Raw genomic sequence first — 19,851 nt, 5'->3', positions numbered from 1 at the left:
TTTTGACTGAGAGAGGAATCTGCACCCAGGATTCCTCAGTTCAGGATGGTGAGGGATGTACAGGGATCTACAGTACAGTGTTGCGACTAAACAGAGTTGTTTGTTACATTGTACAGACCAATCAATGATGTAAAGGATTATTCTGTTCTCGGATTGGCAACCAAATTTCTTTATTAGCCTAGTGGTTAGAGCATTGGGCCAGTAACCGAAAGGTTGCTAGATCAAATCCCTGAGCTGACAAGGTAAAAATCTGTCTTTCTGCCCCTGAACAAGGCAGTCAACCCACTGTTTCTTAGGCCGTGATTGTAAATAAGAATTTGTTCTTAACTGACTTGCCAAGTTAAAAAAGGTCAAATAAATGATGATGTACTTTAGAAGTCTCTTCTACAACTCATGTCTTTCCTTCCTAGCATCAAATCAATCTTCTAAATATAAATCAATCTTCCCTCTTCTAATTCCTACTCTCACAATTTTTTAAAAATATGCTTAAACCCATATCTCCTTCTACTTGTACCTATCTGTGAGCCCTCATCTCACCCCTACCTTGACCTCACCACCTCTTTACCTAACCTCTCTCCTCTCTCTTCGTCTCCATGTTTCTATTTTCGTCAACCCTCTCTCACACGTATCTTTTTAACTTTGTCACCTAACATCATTTTCTATACCTTTGCTCATCTCCCCCCTTTTCCACCCCTTTACCCGTCTCTCCCCTCACCCATTTCTCCCCTCTTTCCACTCCCTCTTTCAGAGTGAAGATTGATTGACGTGTTTGTCAGCGGCTCTCTCTCTCAGAACAAAGAGGATGTCATCACTGTGAGACATCTCAGACAAGTGACTGAGTGTGTAAAAGCCACCTCTCTTCCCCTGCTCTCACTAATCACGCCTCAACAGATTCCACACAATCCATCAGTGAGTTATGTCTCAATTAGAACTGTGGGAAAAGTGGAGGCAACATAACACACATTTCTCAGGGGGGAAAGGAGGTGTCTGTCAAATGAAAAATGCAACAGTGTAAAGATGCTGAACAGAGGAAGAATGCTCAGAATGTCTTCAAGAAATTATAACTGAAAAGTTTGATACATTTTCATAGCCGCGGGAGTGGGCGTGCTGAGAATCTTATGTTAGGTGAGGGAAGGGAGATTTTCCCGTGCCATAGACGGCAACTTCCGCACCCCTACTTCCCGAGGCTAAGCACGTTTTGTCAAATTTGTATCATGGTTTAGGCCTACCTGAACATGGATGACACAAGGTAAAATGACAGTAGGAGACAAAATACAGGGTGGATGCAGTGATCTTAATAATTTGGAAAACTGTTTAATTTGATCATTTCAAAGGGAAAGGGGGATACCTAGTCAGTTGTCTAAGTGAATGTATTCAATTGACAATTAAAGTCTTTGTTTTTAATTAGGTGGAAACTTGATGTTCACTTACTGGCTATTTACTGTAGGTTACTAGCTATTTCCTGTACACTGTAAGAATGTCCTGTTGTTTGTACTGTAACTTACTGGCAGACAGTTGCCTGTAGTGTTACCTTAGAAAGAGTTACAGTATGTTCCCATAGCATAATTCCTGCTATCCAATATGGTTACTGTAATTTATTTACGATACCAATAATGATACTGTAGTAATTTTACTGTGAATAATACTCTTCCTGTAATTAACTGGCTGCTAGTAAGTTACTGTACTTCAGACCAATGACACACAGTACATTTCTGTAAAAATGTATTGTATCATACTGTAAAAAAGTGAATGCTACTGCAATTATATTGTAAAGATGAAATTGATTAATTAATTATTGAATTACATTCATTGAGGGGAGGTGGGGTTTGTGTTTTGCAGTATTTTACATGAATTACATAGGATTGGTGCTAAGTGATGTTTTAGTTTTTTCACTGAGTCACTGAGTGTATAAAACATTAAGAACACTTGCTCTTTACATGACATAGACTGACCAGGTGAAAGCTTTTAACCCTTATTGATGTCACTTATTAAATCCAATTCAATCAGTGTAGATGAAGAGGGGGTCGACAGGTTAAAAAATAATTTTTAACCCTTGAGACATGTCATGACTTGGGCTTTCTGGATGTAGATCGTGACTTTCCCCTCTCTCACTCTCTCTTACACCCAGGTTCTGTTATCTCAGGTTGTAAATTCCTGGCGGAGACTCTCTCCCCCTTTTCATGCAGAGAGAGACCACAGAGTGAACAAAGGATTTCACATGGCCGAACTCCTAAATCCCCGAAATGGGAAAATTAAACTATATGTCCACTTGTGAGAATGTGGGAAGGTTCCGTGGACACTTAAGGGACAGTTATGCTGAGTGTGTTTCATTTGGTGACCTCACGAGGGACAGGACACACACATAACTATATCTCTAAATGTGTACATTTCTCAATTATGGTGTAAGCATCTAATTCTTATATAAAATTAATGAGTAAAGATTCAATTATTTGTGAAATGATGTAATGTGATGTTAACATTTAATTTTGAGAGAAATGTATTTCCTGTGAAGTTTAACTAGTCAGCGGCCACTCCCCCATGAGCACAGACATGATCTGGCATCATGGAACCACCCTTTTCTATTGTTATGAATAAAAACCCCTCCTGAGGAAATTCTCGTCAGATCATGCATATCTCGGTGTAAGCTGAGGTGGCACAGGTTTGAGTACTAAGACTAGAAAACCATACCACGTGGAGCATTGGCTACATGACTGGAAAGGGTACAAATCTGAGACTATCGCTATGAATTACTAGACTCACATACTAATTACTAGACTGCAGCTACAAATTACAATTGAAGTTTACATACACTTAGGTTGGAGTCATTAAAACTCATTTTTCAACCACTCCACAAATGTCTTGTTAACAAACTATAGTTTTGGCAAGTCGGAAAGGACATCTACTTTGTGCATGACACAAGTAATTTTTCCCAAAATTGTTTACAGACAGATTATTTCACAAATAATTCACTGTATCACAATTCAAGTGGGTCAGAAGTTTACATACACTAAGTTGACTGTGCCTTTAAACAGCTTGGAAAATTCCCGAAAATGATATCATGGCTTTAGAAGCTTCTCATAGGCTAATTGACATAATTTGAGTCAACTGGTGTACCTGTGGATGTATTTCAAGGCCTACCTTCAAACTCAGTGCATCTTTGCTTGACATCATGGGAAAATCAAAGGAAATCAGCCAAGACCTCAGAAAAACAATTGTAGACCTCCACAAGTCTGGTTCATCCTTGGGATCAATTTCCAAATGCCTGAAGGTACCACGTTCATCTGTACAAACAATAGTATGCAAGTATAAACACCATGGGACCACGCAGCCGTCATACCGCTCAGGAAGGAGAAACATTCTGTCTCCTAGAGATGAACCTACTTGGTGCGAAAAGTGCAAATCAATCCCAGAACAACAGCAAAGGACCTTGTGAAGATGCTGGAGGAAACAGGCACAAAAATATCTATATCCACAGCAAAACGAGTGCTATATCGACATAACCTGAAAGGTCGCTCAGCAAGGAAGAACAACTGCTTCAAAACCTCTATAAAAAGCCAGACTACGGTTTGCAACTGCACATGGGCACAAAGGTCTTACTTTTTGGAGAAATGTCCCCTGCTCTGATGAAACAAAAATAGAACTGTTTGGCCATAATGACCATTGTTATGTTTGGAGGAAAAAGGGGGAGGCTTGCAAGCCGAAGAACACCATCCCCATCGTGAAGCTCGGGGGTAGCAGCATCATGGTGTGGGGGTGCTCTGCTGCAGGAGGGATTGGTGCACTTCACAAAATAGATGGCATCATGAGGGAAGAAAATGATGTGGACATATTGAAGCAACATCTCAAGACATCAGCCAAGAAGTTAAAGCTTGAGTCGCCATCACAAAGCCCTGACCTCAATCCTATAGAACTGAAAAAGTGTGTGCGAGCAAAGAGGCCTACAAACCTGACTCCGTTACATCAGTTCTGTCAGGAGGAATGGGCCAAAATTCTTATTGTGGGAAGCTACCTGAAACATTTGATCCAAGTTAAACAATGTAAAGGCAATGGTACCAATGACTAATTGAGTGTATGACATTTCACATTCTTAGAATAAATTGGTGATCCCAACTGACCTAAGAGAGGGAATTTTTACTAGGATTAAATGTCAGGAATTGTGAAGAACTGGGTTTAAATGTATTTGGCTAAGGTGTATGTAAACTTCCGACTTCAACTGTATGTAAACCTGGGATGCAAATACCGATAGCCGCTGATAGACCTACAACCGCTCTCTGTTGAACTGACTCTCCCACAGACGGACTGACGACTCCAACAGAGAATACAACGACATATGGGCATAAACATATTGATTACAATTATTCCTGAATGAGCGAGCCTTCATGTGCAAAGGATTAGCATTTCAATTAATATAATTATCCACTGTGTGTAGTGATCCATTTAGCCTTTCCCGCTCATTCTCAGTCCACACCCCCTTTTCTTTGTATACCAAGCCGTCATATCGGTTTCGTTCACTAGGGGATCTTCCCTATCATTGTTAGTAACCAATATCTACTGTTTGTTTGTTTGTGCATTTCTGTGATTATTTAGTTAGTTAGTAAATAAATGATTAAGCCAATTGGTGTATGGATGATTCATGGTTGGGTTCGTGCAGATAACCAAGAATTCTATGATGTTTGAAATGAGACTGACGTAAGGTAAATAATAATTCATTAATAGAAGACTAATTGTTTTGATATTAAAATATCTGAAGAGTTGTATTCGGAAAAGTATAACTTTGTAATCTGAAGATTATCCATGGTGCCCCAACTTCCTAGTTAATTAAATATACATGATTAGTTTAATCACGTAATAATAATTACAGAGAATTGATTTGATAAAATAACAGTCTTCACCTTTAATGATACTATAAAGACATGATAGACAATTGATTGTTTATGTGTGCCATTCAGAGGGTGAATGGGAAAGACAAAATATATAAGTGCCTTTGAACTGGGTATGGTAGTAGGTGCTAGGTGCACCGGTTTGTGTCAAGAACTGCAATGCTGTTGGGTTTTTCACATCAAAGGTTTCCTGTGTGTATCAATAATAGTACACCACCCAAAGGACATCCAGTCAACTTGACACAACTGTGGGAAGAATTGGAGTCAACATGGGCCTGCATCCCTGTGGAACGCTTTCGACACCTTGAAGAGTCAGTGCCCCAATGAATTGAGGCTGTTCTGAGGGCAAAGGGGGGCAATTTTTTTTTTTACATCCCTGTTAGTGAACATTTCTCCTTTACAAGATAATTCATCCACCTAACAGGTGCAGCATATCAAGAAGCTGATTAAAAAGCATGCTCATTACACCGGTGCACCTTGTGTCGCGAACAATAAAAGGCCACATTAAAATGTGCAGTTTTGTCACACAAAGATTTGTGGGGGAGTGCAATTGGCATGCTGACTGCAGGAATATCCAACAGAGCTGTTGCCAGAGAATTGAATGTTCATTTCTATACCATAAGCCGCCTCCAAAGCTCTTTTGTGGGTGAAGGCTCCTTCTTATTGGCTGGGCCTGGCTGCAAAGTGGGTTGGGCCTAAGTGCTCCAAGGCCCACCCATGGCTGCACCGCTGCCCAGTCATGTGAAATCCATAGATTAGTGCCTAATTAATTTATTTCAATTGACTGATTTCCTGAACTGTAACTCAGTAAAATCTTTGAAATTATTGCATTTTGCGTTTATATTTCTGTTCAGTATATATTAATATTTTATATTTTATATCACTTGCACTTCTAGAATCCTTAACAAAGGCTTCCAAACTGGCGGTGACTACAGGGCAAAACAGGCCAATGGATATGGCAAATACTCAACCATTAAAGGTTTAAGGTTTAGGACTTGTTGCCACACATCAGATACATTGGTATATCACTTTACATCACTCGACATCACCAGATCACTCTAACTAACGGTTGCAACAAATGTCGCCTCTTTCAAGGCATTCCTCAAAATGAGACAACAGCACCATGAAACAACAATACCATGCACCAACTACTGGTAAGGTAATGTATTCTGTGGGGTGGAATTACAGCACTTCTTTACAGTAATGTACTGTTAAAACAAAGTTTATTTCGAATTTACGGTAAAATTGACCAGTTATGCCTAAAATCACCCACAGTGTATTGCGATTTACGGCAATTTGCTGTAAATAATGAATACAGTACTGTTATTTTTATTGTATAATATTGTAAAAACAACACCATTTGTTTTACAGTGTAGGTCCAGCATCATCAAATCGCCTATGTCGTTCACCCCGTCTGGCAAACAGACTGTTACTCACTCCAGATCTCTGGATAGGCAGACCTGGCAACCCAGACGAGACCTGCAGGACAGGAGACAGCAGGTACAGGGACAAGGTCATTATACACACTTTAGGAATCATGTTATCATATCTATTCCCTTTCCACGAGCAGCTTGGTTTGGCTTTTTCGGGGACTCGTGACCCCCAAAATATAAATGATAATAATTTAATGCTACAGACAGCTAAAGCAAACTGTCTGTAACCATGCATGATAAGTGCACATACAGTATGTTCACATTCACATGTGAATGTACCTTACGTAACATGTTATGTTATCATTCTACATGTCTGAGTTACTGTTTAAACTGTATTTTCACTCAAACTGGATGGGAGCCATGTGGGAGATGCATGTTTGTTAAAGATCAGACTGGGATGAAACATTCCTCATTAGTAGAGAATTAAGCACTCAGTCAGTGTCTGATAATGATGTGTTCTAGAGAATAACATTAGATTAGAAATGATGTTTTCTGGATAATCATGTTAGATATGTGAAAGGTCGCCAGGGGAAAGATCTGGTCTTGACCAGGTTAAATGTTACAGACAGACAAGAGTCTCACCTGGATCATTGCAGCTAGCTAGCTTTAATCTGTGTGACTACTCCTGGCTAGCGTCTCTGTCCCGAGCACCAATTAGCCTGGAACTAGCCTATGCTAGGCCCATCTCCCGGCTAGCTGAAGAGGTCCATCAGCAACTCCTGGGCTACAATACCTATTCTGCCAACTGGCCTGGACCCCTTTTACTGCCGGTACGGGGTACGAAACCCTACCGATTCTTCACGACAGGACTACCGACGAAATCTGCTTGATGGGGTTACTCAACTGGCTCCTACGTCACGCGACGTCCCCTGAATGCCCATCAGCTAGCCTGCTATACGCGGCCCGCTAGCTGTCGAGAGTATATTGGACTGTTAGCTAATAGGTCCATCGGCCAATTTCTCTTGCCACTACTCCTATTTTGCCAATCGGCCTGGGCTCCTTTTACTACACGAAGCCCTGGTTATCCATCACGACTGGACCACCAATGTAATCTGCCCAAGGTTTTTTTCCCAACAGGCCCCTCCGTCGCAACGTATCCTGAATGCCCATTTGCTAGCCTGCTAGCCGCAGCCTTCGAGCTGTCTAGAGCATATTGGACTGTTAGCTGAATAGATCCATTTGCCAATTGGACTGAACCCCTCTGCTACACGGAACCCTACTAATCCATCATGACTGGTCTATCGACGGAACCGCACGAGGAGGCTACAACAGACTTTCCTCCATCACGACGTCCCTTTAAGGCCCTTCTGCTAGCTTGATAGCCCCGGCCTGCTAGCTGTCTCAATCGCTGTGTATCCAGCCAGCCCAACCATTCACTGGATCACTCGGCTATGCATGCCTCTCCCTAATGTCAATATGCCTTGTCCATTACAGTTCTGGTTAGTGATTATTGTTTTATTTCACTTAAGAGCCTCTAGCCCTGCTCAATATGCCTTAACCAACCATTTAGTTCCACCTCACACATATGTGATGACATCACCTGGTTTAAATGTTTCTAGAGACAATATCTCTCTCATCATCACTCATTACCTAGGTTTACCTCCAATGTACTCACATCCTACCATACCTTTGTTTGCACATTATGCCTTGAATATATTCTATCACATCCAGAAACCTGCTCCTTTTACTCTCTGTTCCAAACGTACAAGACAACCAGTTCTTAAAGGCTTGAGCTGTACACTTATCCTACTCCTCCTCTGTTCCTCTACTGATGTAGAGATTAATCCAGGACCTGCAGTTCCTAGCTCCACTCCTATTCCCCAGGTGCTCTCATTTGTTGACTTGTGTAACCGTAAAAACATTGGTTTCATGCATTTAACATTAGAAGCCTCCTTCCTATGTTTGTTTTATTCACTGCTTTAAAACACTCAACCAACCCGGATGTCTTAGCCGTGTCTAAATCCTGGCTTAGGAAGACTACCAAAAACCATGAAATTTCCATCCCTAACTATAACATTTTCTGCCAAGATAGAACTGCCAAAGGGGGCGGAGTTGCAATCTACTGCAGAGACAGCCTGCAGAGTTCTGTCTTAATATCCAGGTCTGTACCGAAACAATTCGACCTTTCCAGAAACAAGTCTCTCACCATTGCCGCTTGTTATAGACCACCCTCTGCCCCCAGCTGTGCCCTGGACACCATATGTGAATTGATTGCCCCCCATCTATCTTCAGAGATCATGCTGCTAGGTCACTGAAACTGGGACATGCTTAACACCCTGGCCATCCTACAATCGAAGCTTGATGCCCTCAATCTCACACAATTTCTCAATGAAACTACCAGGTGCAACCCCAAATCAGTAAACACGGGCACCCTCATAGAAACCTGCCCTCCAAATACACATTTGCTGTCTTCAACCAAGATCTCAGTGATCACTGCCTCATTGCCTGCATCCGTAATGGGTCTGCGGACAAACGACCACCCCTCATCACTTTCAAACACCCCCTAAAACACTTCAGCGAGCAGGCCTTTCAAATCGACCTGGGTATCCTGGAATGATATTGACCTCATCCCGTGAGTAGAGGATGCCTGGTTATTCTTTATAAGTGCCTTCCTCACCATCATAAATAAGCATGTTCCATTCAAAAAAATGTAGAACCAGGAACAGATATAGCCGTTGGTTCACTCCAGACCTGACTGCCCTTGACCATCACAAAAATTTCCTGTGGCGTACTGCATTAGCATCGAATAGCCCTAGTGATATGCAACTTTTCAGGTAAGTTAGGAACCAATATACACAGGCAGTTAGGAAAGCTAAGGCTAGCTTTTTCAATCAGAAATTTTCATCCTGTAGCACAAACTCAAAAACGTTCTGGGACACTGTAAAGTCCATGGAGAATAAGAGCACCTACTCCCAGCTGCCCACTGCACTGCTCTGAGGCTAGGAAACACTGTCACCACCGATAGATCCACTATAATTGAGAATTTCAATAAGCATTTTTCTACGGCTGGTCATGCTTTCCACCCCTACCCCGGTCAACAGCCCGGCACCCCCTACAGCAACTCACCCAAGCCTCCACCACTTCTCCTTCACCCAAATCCAGATAGCTGATGTTCTGAAAGAGCTGCAAAATATGTACCCCTACAAATCAGCCGGGCTAGACAATCTGGACCCTCTCTTTTGTAAGATTATCTGCCAAAATGGTTGCAACCCTTATTACTAGCCTGTTCAACCACTCTTTAGTATCGTCTGAGATTCCCATAGATTGGAAAGCTTCCGCAATCATCCCCCTCTTCAATGTGGGAGACACCAAAACGGCTACAGACCTATATCTATTCTATCCTGCCTTTCTAAGGTATTCGAAAGCCAAGTTAACAAACAGATTACCGAACATTTAGAATCCCACCGTACCTTCTCCGCTATGCAATCTGGTTTCAGAGCTAGTCATGGGTGAACCTCAGCCACACCCTAAACGGTATCATAACCGCCATCGATAAGAGACAATACTGTGCAGCCCTATTCATCGACCTGGCTAAGACTTTCGACTCTGTCAATCACCACATTATTATCGGCAGACTAAACAGCCTTGGTTTCTCAAATGAATGCCTCGCCTGATTCACCAACTGCTTATCTGATAGAGTTCAGTGTGTCAAATCGGAGGGCCTGTTGTCTGGCCCTTTAGCAGTCTCTATGAGGGTGCCACAGGGTTCAGTTCTCGGGCCGACTCTCTTCTCTGTATACATCAATGATGTCGCTCTTGATGCTGGTGATTCTCTGATCCTCCTCTACGCAGACAACGCCATTCTGTATACTTCTGGCCCTTATTTGGACACTGTGTTAACTAACCTCCAGATGAGCTTCAATGCCATACAACTCTCCTTCCATGGCCTCCAACTGCTCTTAAATGCAAGTAAATCAAAATGCATGCTTTTCAACCGATCACTGCCTGCACCTGCCCACCCGTCCAGCATCTCTACTCTGGACGGTTCTGACTTAAAATATGTGGACAACACCTTCCAGACTCACATTAATCATCTCCAATCCAAAATTAAATCTAGAATCGGCTTCCGATTTCGCAACAAAGCATCCTTCACCCCATATACTACCTACCACTGCGACCTGTACGCTCTCGTTTGCTGGCCCTCGCTTCATACTCGTCGCCAAACCCACTGGCTCCAGGTCATCTACAAGTCCCTGCTAGATAAAGCCCCGCCTTATCTCAGCTCACTGGTCACCATAGCAGCACCCACCCGTAGCACGCGCTCCAGCAGGTATGTCTCACTAGTCACCCCAAAAGCCAATTCCTCCATTGGCCGCCTTTCCTTCCAGTTCTCTGCTGCCAATGACTGGAACAAACTGCAAAAATCACTGAAGCCGGAGACTCATATCTCCCTCACTAACTTTAATCACCAGCTGTCAGAGCAGCTCACAGATCACTGCACATGTACATAGCTCATCTTTAATATAGCCCATCCAACTACCTCATCTCACCTATTTATTTATTTTGCTCCTTTGCAACCCAGTATCTCTACTTGCACAGTCATCTTCTGCACATCAATCACTCCAGTGTTTAAATGGTATATTGCAATTACTTCGCCACCACGGCCTATTTATTGCCTTACCTACCTTATCTTACCTCATTTGCACACACTGTATATAGATTTTTTCTACTATATTATTTACTGTATTTTTGTTTATTCCATGTGTAACTCTGTGTTGTATGTGTCGAACTGCTTTGCTTTATTCTTGGCTAGGTTGCAGTTGAAGTTGAGAATTTGTTTTCAACTAGCCTACCTGGTCAAATAAAGGTGAATTAAAACATTTTTAAAATCTACAAGGTGGCTGAGAGCCTCAAGTTGCTGACACAGAGCACCTGTGAGGGAAAAAAACACATATTTAATCAGAAAATGTTTTATAACTGTACTTATCTGATTTGTCACCTGAGGGGAGTTTGTACAATTTTCATACCAAACTGATTATATTCTAATGTGAAGTGAATTGGGCAGAAACAACCGTCAATAGTCAAAGTATGATTATATCTTTAATCTGCTCATCTCACCCGGCATCTGAAACCTACCTGAGGTATCGTGACTAATGAGAAGGTGTGAAGGTGTTAGCCAGCTGTCACTCACGTGCTGGTTAGGCCATGGGCCAGGCTCAACATGTTCATACTGTAGGTGTTCTGTGTGTTTCGGAGAGAGTATAAAGTATGTGATGGGTATGCATCAGCAAGTGTGTCACTTGTGAGGCCTTAAGCCACATTGATCTTCCTGTCAATGTGTGTTTGGGAATGCCTACTTACGTGTGTGTGTATGTATGCCTTCGTGTGTGTATGCGTGTGCGTGCGAGACTCACATGTCAGTGAGGCCAAAGGCCAGGTCCAGCATGTCATTCTCCTCATCAATGATGGGCCCCAGCTGGTCGTACCCCTTCTGATCCAGGATCACATGACAGGTGGAACAGGCCAGGGTCCCCTCACACGCACCTGGGGAACACACGCACACAATCAAACTGACAAGACACAGCTTATACTATATCAATATAGCTAATGAACTCAGACCTAGTGAAATGTGCTATATCAATGTAAAGCATTAAATTAATATCATGTCTGGTTCTGGATGAATCCCGAGACACTCTGGCGCTGTGCTATCTGGGGAGTTGAGTGTAGGGGGTTAGTGGTGGGTGGGTCATTCTGGCAAACCCCCCAGCCTTCAAAATGGCTCCATTCTGAGTAACGGAATGCCCTATTATGTCATAATAATGCCTTATTATGTTGGATGTAATTCACTGTAGAGCATAATTCATTCCAGGGACACAGGTCAGTGCGAGTGAGGTAAGACCTCCCCAGTCAGTTCAGCTCCAATTAGTACTGGCCCTTCTGATGGTACTGCTGAGCACCTCTAGCATCTCTCTTTGTTGATGCTTGTTGATGGTTACAAAGCCCTTACAAAGCAATGAGCTAATTCTGGCTCTGCATCACCATCATATGGGCTGTATCCCTCAGAGACTACGGGATGAATGGATGAGAATATGATACTTTATTAGGATATCAATGTGATGATGTGAATGAAGGTCACCTGTGAATTGGCGTAAGCATTTGCCTCTGATTCCAAAAGTTGCAAGTTCAAATCCAGTGATAGAAAATTGTCTTTCAGATTTTTGTTTTAAGCCAATGGCAAACCATACACGCACGCACGCACGCACGCACGCACACACGCACACACGCACACACGCACACACGCACACACGCACACACACACACACACACACACACACAAACGTTTGGACACACCTACTCATTCAAGGGTTTTTCTTTGTTTTTACTATTCTCTACGTTGTAGAATATTAGTGAAGATATCAAAACTATGAAATAACACATATGGAATCATGTTGTAACCAAAAAAGTGTTAAACAAATCAAAATATATTTAAGATTTTAGATTCTTCAAAGTAACCACCCTTTGCCTTGATGACAGCTTTGCACACTCTTGGCATTCTCTCAACCAGCTTCACCTGGAATGCTTTTCCAACAATCTTGAAGGAGTTCCCACATATGCTGAGCACTTGTTGGCTGCTTTTCCTTCACTCTGTGGTCCAACTCATCCCAAACCATCTCAATTGGGTTGAGGTCGGGTGATTGTGGAGGCCAGGTCATCTGATGCAGCACTCCATCACTCTCCTTCTTGGTCAAATAGCCCTTACACAGCCTGGAGGTGTGTTTGGGGTCATTGTCTTGTTGAAAAACAAATGATAGTCCCACTAAGCACTAACCAGATGGGATGGTGTATCGCTGCAGAATGCTGTGGTAGCCATGCTGGTTAAGTGTGCCTTGAATTCTAAATAAATCACAGACAGTGTCACCAGCAAAGCACCCCCACACCTCCTCCTCCATGCTTCACACATGCAGAGATCATCCGTTCACCTACTCTGCGTCTCACAAAGACAGGGCGGTTGAAACCAAAAATCTAAAATTTGGACTCATCAGACAAAAGGACAGATTTCCACCTGTCCATCTGCAGTGGGGAGAACAAGTATTTGATACACTGCCGATTTTGCAGGTTTTCCAACTTAAAAATTACAGACCTCTACATGCTTTGTATCATAGGTACACTTCAACTGTGAGAGACGGAATCTAAAACAAAAATCCAGACAATCACATTGTATGATTTTTAAGTCATTCATTTGCAGTTTATCGCATGACATAAGTATTTGATACATCAGAAAAGCAGAACTTAATATTTGGTACAGAAACCTTTGTTTGCAATTACAGAGATCATACGTTTCCTGTAGTTCTTGACCAGGTTTGCACACACTGCAGCAGGGATTTTGGCCCACTCCTCCATACAGACCGTCTCCAGATCCTTTAGGTTTCGGGGCTGTCGCTGGGCAATACGGACTTTCAGCTCCCTCCAAAGATTTTCCATTGGGTTCAGGTCTGGAGACTGGCTAGGCCACTCCAGGACCTTGAGATGCTTCTTACAGAGCCACTCCTTAGTTGCCCTGGCTGTGTGTTTCGGATCGCTGTCTTGCTGGAAGACCCAGCCACGACCCATCTTCAATGCTCTTACTGAGGGAAGGAGGTTGTTTGCCAAGATCTCGCGATACATGGCCCCATCCATCCTCCCCTCAATACGGTGCAGTCGTCCTTTCCCCTTTTCAGAAAAGCATCCCCAAAGAATGATGTTTTCACCTCCATGCTTCACGGTTGGGATGGTGTTCTTGGGGTTGTACTCATCCTTCTTCTTCCTCCAAACACAGCGAGTGGAGTTTAGACCAAAAAGCTCTATTTTTGTCTCATCAGACCACATGATCTTCTCCCATTCCTCCTCTGGATCATCCAGATGGTAATTGGCAAACTTCAGACGGGCCTGGACATGCGCTGGCTTGAGCAGGGGGACCTTGCGTGCGCTGCAGGATTTTAATCCATGACAGCGTAGTGTGTTACTAATGGTTTTCTTTGAGACTGTGGTCCCAGCTCTCTTCAGGTCATTGACCAGGTCCTGCCGTGTAGTTCTGGGCTGATCCCACACCTTCCTCATGATCATTGATGCCCCACGAGGTGAGATCTTGCATGGAGCCCCAGACCGAGGATGATTGACCCTCATCTTGAACTTCTTCCATTTTCTAATAATTGCGCCAACAGTTGTTGCCTTCTCACCAAGCTGCTTGCCTATTGTCCTGTAGCCCATACCAGCCTTGTGCAGGTCTACAATTTAACCCTGATGTCCTTACACAGCTCTCTGGTCTTGGCCATTGTGGAGTGGCTGGAATCTGTTTGATTGAGTGTGTGGACAGGTGTCTTTTACACAGGTAACAAGTTCAAACAGGTGCAGTTAATACAGGTAATGAGTGGAGAACAGGAGGGCTTCTTAAAGAAAAACTAACAGGTCTGTGAGAGTCGGAATTCTTACTGGTTGGCAGGTGATCAAATACTTATGTCATACAATAAAATGCAAATTAATTACTTAAAAATCATACAATGTGATTTTCTGGATTTTTGTTTTAGATTCCGTCTCTCACAGTTGAAGTGTACCTATGATAAAAATTACAGACCTCTACATGCTTTGTAAGTAGTAAAACCTGCAAAATCGGCAGTGTATCAAATTATTTTTCTCCCCACTGCATACGGCACGGTTGTCAATTGTTTGGTCCTTAAGAAACTGGTATACTTTTTATTTATCACAATTTTCTTTAACCAATTATTGTCTTTAATGCAGGGCCGACAGAGAAGTTTCTCACTTTTTTCCCCTTCCTCTTTCCTCTTCCATTTTTGCGGTAATGCAAAAAAACAATTAGTTGGGTGTAATTTTGGGTAGAGCAGACATTTCCATATGTTTTTGTTAGCTGCATGTGTAACAACTCCACGAGTCCTATTTATGATATCATTTTCAAAGATTATACCTTTTTTTTAAATAAGTATTTTTAACAATTAAAATATTTGAGTTTAACCAGAATATTTGTTGTATTATTTGTTCTTTCTTTTCTGGTGGATTAAATTGAAATTGCAACAAACTTTCTATGGCTTGTTTTAAAAATAGCAATTTGGGAGATAATTTCCTTTTCAAATAACTGAAAGTGAGAGGTTGTAATCTGAATAAAGGGGAAAAGGCCATTCTTGAACATAAGGTGAGACATTCTTCCTAATTTGCTAGAGAACCAGTTTGGATTTAAATATAACTTTTGTATAACTGAAGCCTTAACTTAACCATTCAGGGTTAATGCCTAACCTTACGATTTCTGAGTTAATGTCTAAACTTAACCATAACCTTAAACATGTGGAGTTAATGCCTAAACTTAACCTTAAACACTTTTGACATTTGAGAAACATGGATGCACATCTAATTCTGGCGTGAGACTGTGAGAGCTAGCTGGAATGATATCCAAGGCCATTCTCCATTATGAACGGTATGTACAGAGTACACAGGGTTGGGTGTTGAAACCAGGCAGAACAAAGGTAGCCATACTACACAGGTTTGAATGTGTCACCTAGGAGTTATACTTCTATAAGATATGTAATGACTGTATAGCTTTGCTCAACTGTTACTGCTGAAGTTTAAACTGGACTAGATGTTTCTAAAGAATTTGCTTTGGGGAACTAACTAAAGGATGTAATACAATGAGACTGTACATTACAGACCACTCTGTCCTGGATTAGATCATGTACATTACAGATGTTGACTACATTACAATTTAAATACATTACAGTGCACTGTACATTGCTGGTTTAGGACATCATGTTTCTAAATTCTTCCAGCTCAAAGGGTGAGGGATAAGGGATGATGTATATCAGGATCTATCGGTAGAGCAGAGCCCAAGACTTGACTGACTTTCGTTTATTTCATTTGATTGAAACGTTTGGGGAAACACATCATTGTATTACCTTCACCCTGCAGTTTTAGTATGGGGAGAGCGAGTGAGTGAGTAAGTGAGCGAGTGAGGCGCCATGTGTGTGGTTGGAGCTAAAAACATTGTTTTGTTCATTTGATGGGACATGGACGTCCAGAAGGCTCAGAGGATCAAGGCACTATAAAGTTCTGGAGCAACTGGATTAAGGTCTACTCTAAGGCATGTAGCGGTTTTCACTGTGAGGAGAGAGAAAGAGGCGAGAGGTTGGGAGCTTTACACCTGGCTGAGCCACGCGTTGGGTTCATTCAAAACACAGTTCCACCCACACCCTGGACCTGCCCAGAAACAGTCCATTAAAATCAGTTCAGCCTATGAAATGCACATTCCATTCAGGACGTCCTTCCTTCTGCGAGAGGAGAGTTCTCTCTGAATAAGGAGAATGTTATCGGAGCACTTGGTTTTTACCAGCCTTGGCCTCACATGGTCCAAGTAGGATTGAGAACGAATGGAGTCCCTCTCTCTCTCCTTCCCTCTCTCCTTTCCCTTCGCGCCTCTTACACTGTTCTGCAGCCAAATTCCACCCGCTAACGAACTCTTTCTGCAGCACCACCCAGGGCCTCTTTGGCTTAACTACTTTCTCCAGGCCCTCCATCAACATTGTTGATAACTTTGCACCCAATTTGAGTTTCTTCTTTATTAGTCTGGGTTGCCAGATATGCCTGTCCAAGTTAATGGTTGCATTTAGGTTATTGCTTGTGGCTGTGCGGGCCATTGCGAGCCCCACATAATTTGACATGAGGTGTTAGTTTAGTAGAAATCCAGCAATACTTTGAGGGCCGGGAGTTGAGTAGCCCTGCCATAGAGGTCTTATATAGCAGTGATTCTCAACTGGTGGGTCACAACCAAAATTTGGGTCGCCGGCAGTTTTGAATGGGTCACGGGAGTCTGAGTAGGAAAAACACAAAAAAAACAAATTGGTCTACACGGACAAGTTCTGGCCTGGTTTAGATCTTATCTGTCGGAAAGATATCAGTTTGTCTCTGTGAATGGTTTGTCCTCTGACAAATCAACTGTAAATTTCGGTGTTCCTCAAGGTTCCGTTTTAGGACACCTATTGTTTTCACTATATATTTTACCTCTTGGGGATGTTATTCAAAAACATAATGTTAACTTTCACTGCTATGCGGATGACACACAGCTGTACATTTCAATGAAACATGGTGAAGCCCCAAAATTGCCCTCGCTAGAAGCATGTGTTTCAGAAATAAGGAAGTGGATGGCTGCAAACTTTCTACTTTTAAACTCGGACAAAACAGAGATGCTTGTTCAGCCAGCCAGAAGAGGACTGGCCACCCCACATAGCCTGGTTCCTCTCTAGGTTTCTTCCTAGGTTTTGGCCTTTCTAGGGAGTTTTTCCTAACCACCGTGCTTCTACACCTGCATTGCTTGCTGTTTGGGGTTTTAGGCTGGGTTTCTGTACAGCACTTTGAGATATCAGCTGATGTACGAAGGGCTATATAAATCAATTTGATTTGATTTGATTTGAAAGTTTGACACAGCTACTCATTCAAGGGTTTTCTTTGTTTTACTATTTTCTACACTGTAGAATAATAGTGAAGACATCAAAAATATGATATAACACATATGGAATCATATAGTAACCACAAAAAAAGTATTAAACAAATCAAAATATATTTTAGATTCTTCAAAGGAGCCACCCTTTGCATGTTCTTGGCATTCTGTCAACCAGCTTTATGCGGTAGTCACTAAGAATTAACTAAGAATGCGAGAAATGTAGGTTTTTCCTCATAAAAACTAATAATTGTAAATTTCTTACACACATACGACAAGTACCTAACCTGAGGACAGTGTTAATAACAGCATGTGAAAATCAAGACAATTAAGTGTCTCTTTTGGAAATGTTTTTAACATAAAATGATTCACCAGATGACTGTAAAATGAACAATGTTGAAGTCCTGACATCTGCAAAAGAAGAGAACACCAGACCGGTTTTCTTTCTCTTTTTAACACAGAGTCCTTCCAGGGATCCAGATTGTATCATGTCAATGCCTAAATAGGACAGATGTGCATGAGAAAAGAGCAGAAAAGAGTGACAGAGGAAGAGAAAAGGAAATATAGAGCGAGAAAGAAAGCCTTGCAATCATCAAAGGTGACTTTGCTGACGCATATTGTGTTCATCCCCTCTCTTTGACCCTCTCTCTCTCTCTCTGCTTCTTCTCTGCCTCCCTCCATCGGTTCTATCACTATGTCTGGATAGACTGTTTGATCCTGGGGCTCATCCATATAAAGTCATGCAAATATTTAGTGGAAACCAACCAAACGTGCCCAGAGTGCCAGAGGTACATGGGCAGCATGTTGAAGTGCCGCTCTTAGTGAGAGGGTGACAGTCTTACTACATGCCCTAATATGGACACAATGCCATACCATCCTCCATCTTCTTCTCAGCTTATTCTGGGAAATGTGTCTTGGATCTTATCAAATAAACACAGCATCATAAATATGGACCCATGTTGGCAATTTCCAGGATACCAACAGTGCATGCACCATATACAGTAAAGCATTTAACCAGGACTGTATCCACTTGTCTGTTGACCAATTTCACCATGGCACACCAAACTTACCAAAGCCATCGATATATACGTTTTGGTCGACGACCAGGTCTAGAAAACTGTTGCCCTTGGCACAGGAAGTGGTGATCTTCTGCCTGTCACGGTTGATGAAATAGCGTCACGGTTGAAGAAATAGACTGTCACCTTCTCCTCTGACCTAGAGTATGGGAGAGAGAGTAAATGGAGACAGAATGAGACAGAATGAGAGCGTGAGAGAGAGGTGGGATCATTCAAGTGTATTCAGGTGTATACTGTACATTACTCTTCAGGTGAGCCAAGAACAGCATCATAAAACCTTCACAGGATCAAAACATATTGGACTGCCTTTGAACCCAACTGAAATGAGTTTACATGATGTATGTTAGCGGTGCAAATACATTTAGTTGAAGCCTCAAAAGGACCAAAGTATCCAGGTAAGCTACCCACAAACACATCATTCTATTATTTTTCACTTACTCTTTTTCTTAGAAAAACTAAAACATAGTTTCACTGATATGTAGGCTTTTAGTGGATGGTCGACAAACTCTGGTGCCCATTTAGTGCTGTCTGGTCACAGTACCAAGTATCCCCTCGTCTTACCTCATCATCTGATAAAAAGCAACATTGTCTGTTGAGTATCCAACACTGTAGTGGTTTGGTTGCCAGAGCACAGCACCCAAACACCATCAACATAACAGACTTTTACAAGGCAGACTGTTCTGTGTGCTGTGCTGTACTGTGTTGGCCAGAGGCTTTGGTTTATAGAGTTAGACAATAAGGACAACACACTTTCTCTGTTTGTACTCTAACATGCTGAATCACTGCCATGGGGGTTTAAAACCTCTTAAGGATCAGACCCTTTTTTCATATTTTTGCCTAAAATGACATACCCAAATCTAACTGCCTGTAGCTCAGGACCTGAAGCAAGGATATGCATATTCTTGATACCATTTGAAAATAAACACTTTGACGTTTGTGGAAATGTGAAATTAATGTAGGAGAATATAACACATTAGATCTGGTAAAAGATAATAAAAATAAAAAACATATTTGAAATGCAAGAGAAAGGCCTTAACGTATTTTAG

General features: G+C 42.1%; 1 pseudogene; it reads right to left on the bottom strand.

Annotated features, from left to right (window-relative positions):
• Positions 1–6,245: 6,245 nt before the first annotated feature.
• LOC135519503 (adrenodoxin-like) lies at positions 6,246–18,899 on the bottom strand (annotated as a pseudogene).
• Between the last annotated feature and the right edge of the window lie 952 nt (positions 18,900–19,851).

Source organism: Oncorhynchus masou, chromosome 29 (genome assembly GCF_036934945.1).
Source record: "Oncorhynchus masou masou isolate Uvic2021 chromosome 29, UVic_Omas_1.1, whole genome shotgun sequence".
NCBI lineage: Eukaryota > Metazoa > Chordata > Actinopteri > Salmoniformes > Salmonidae > Oncorhynchus > Oncorhynchus masou.
Note: the sequence above shows the minus strand (reverse complement) of the source record. Positions and strands in the feature narration are given on the sequence as shown.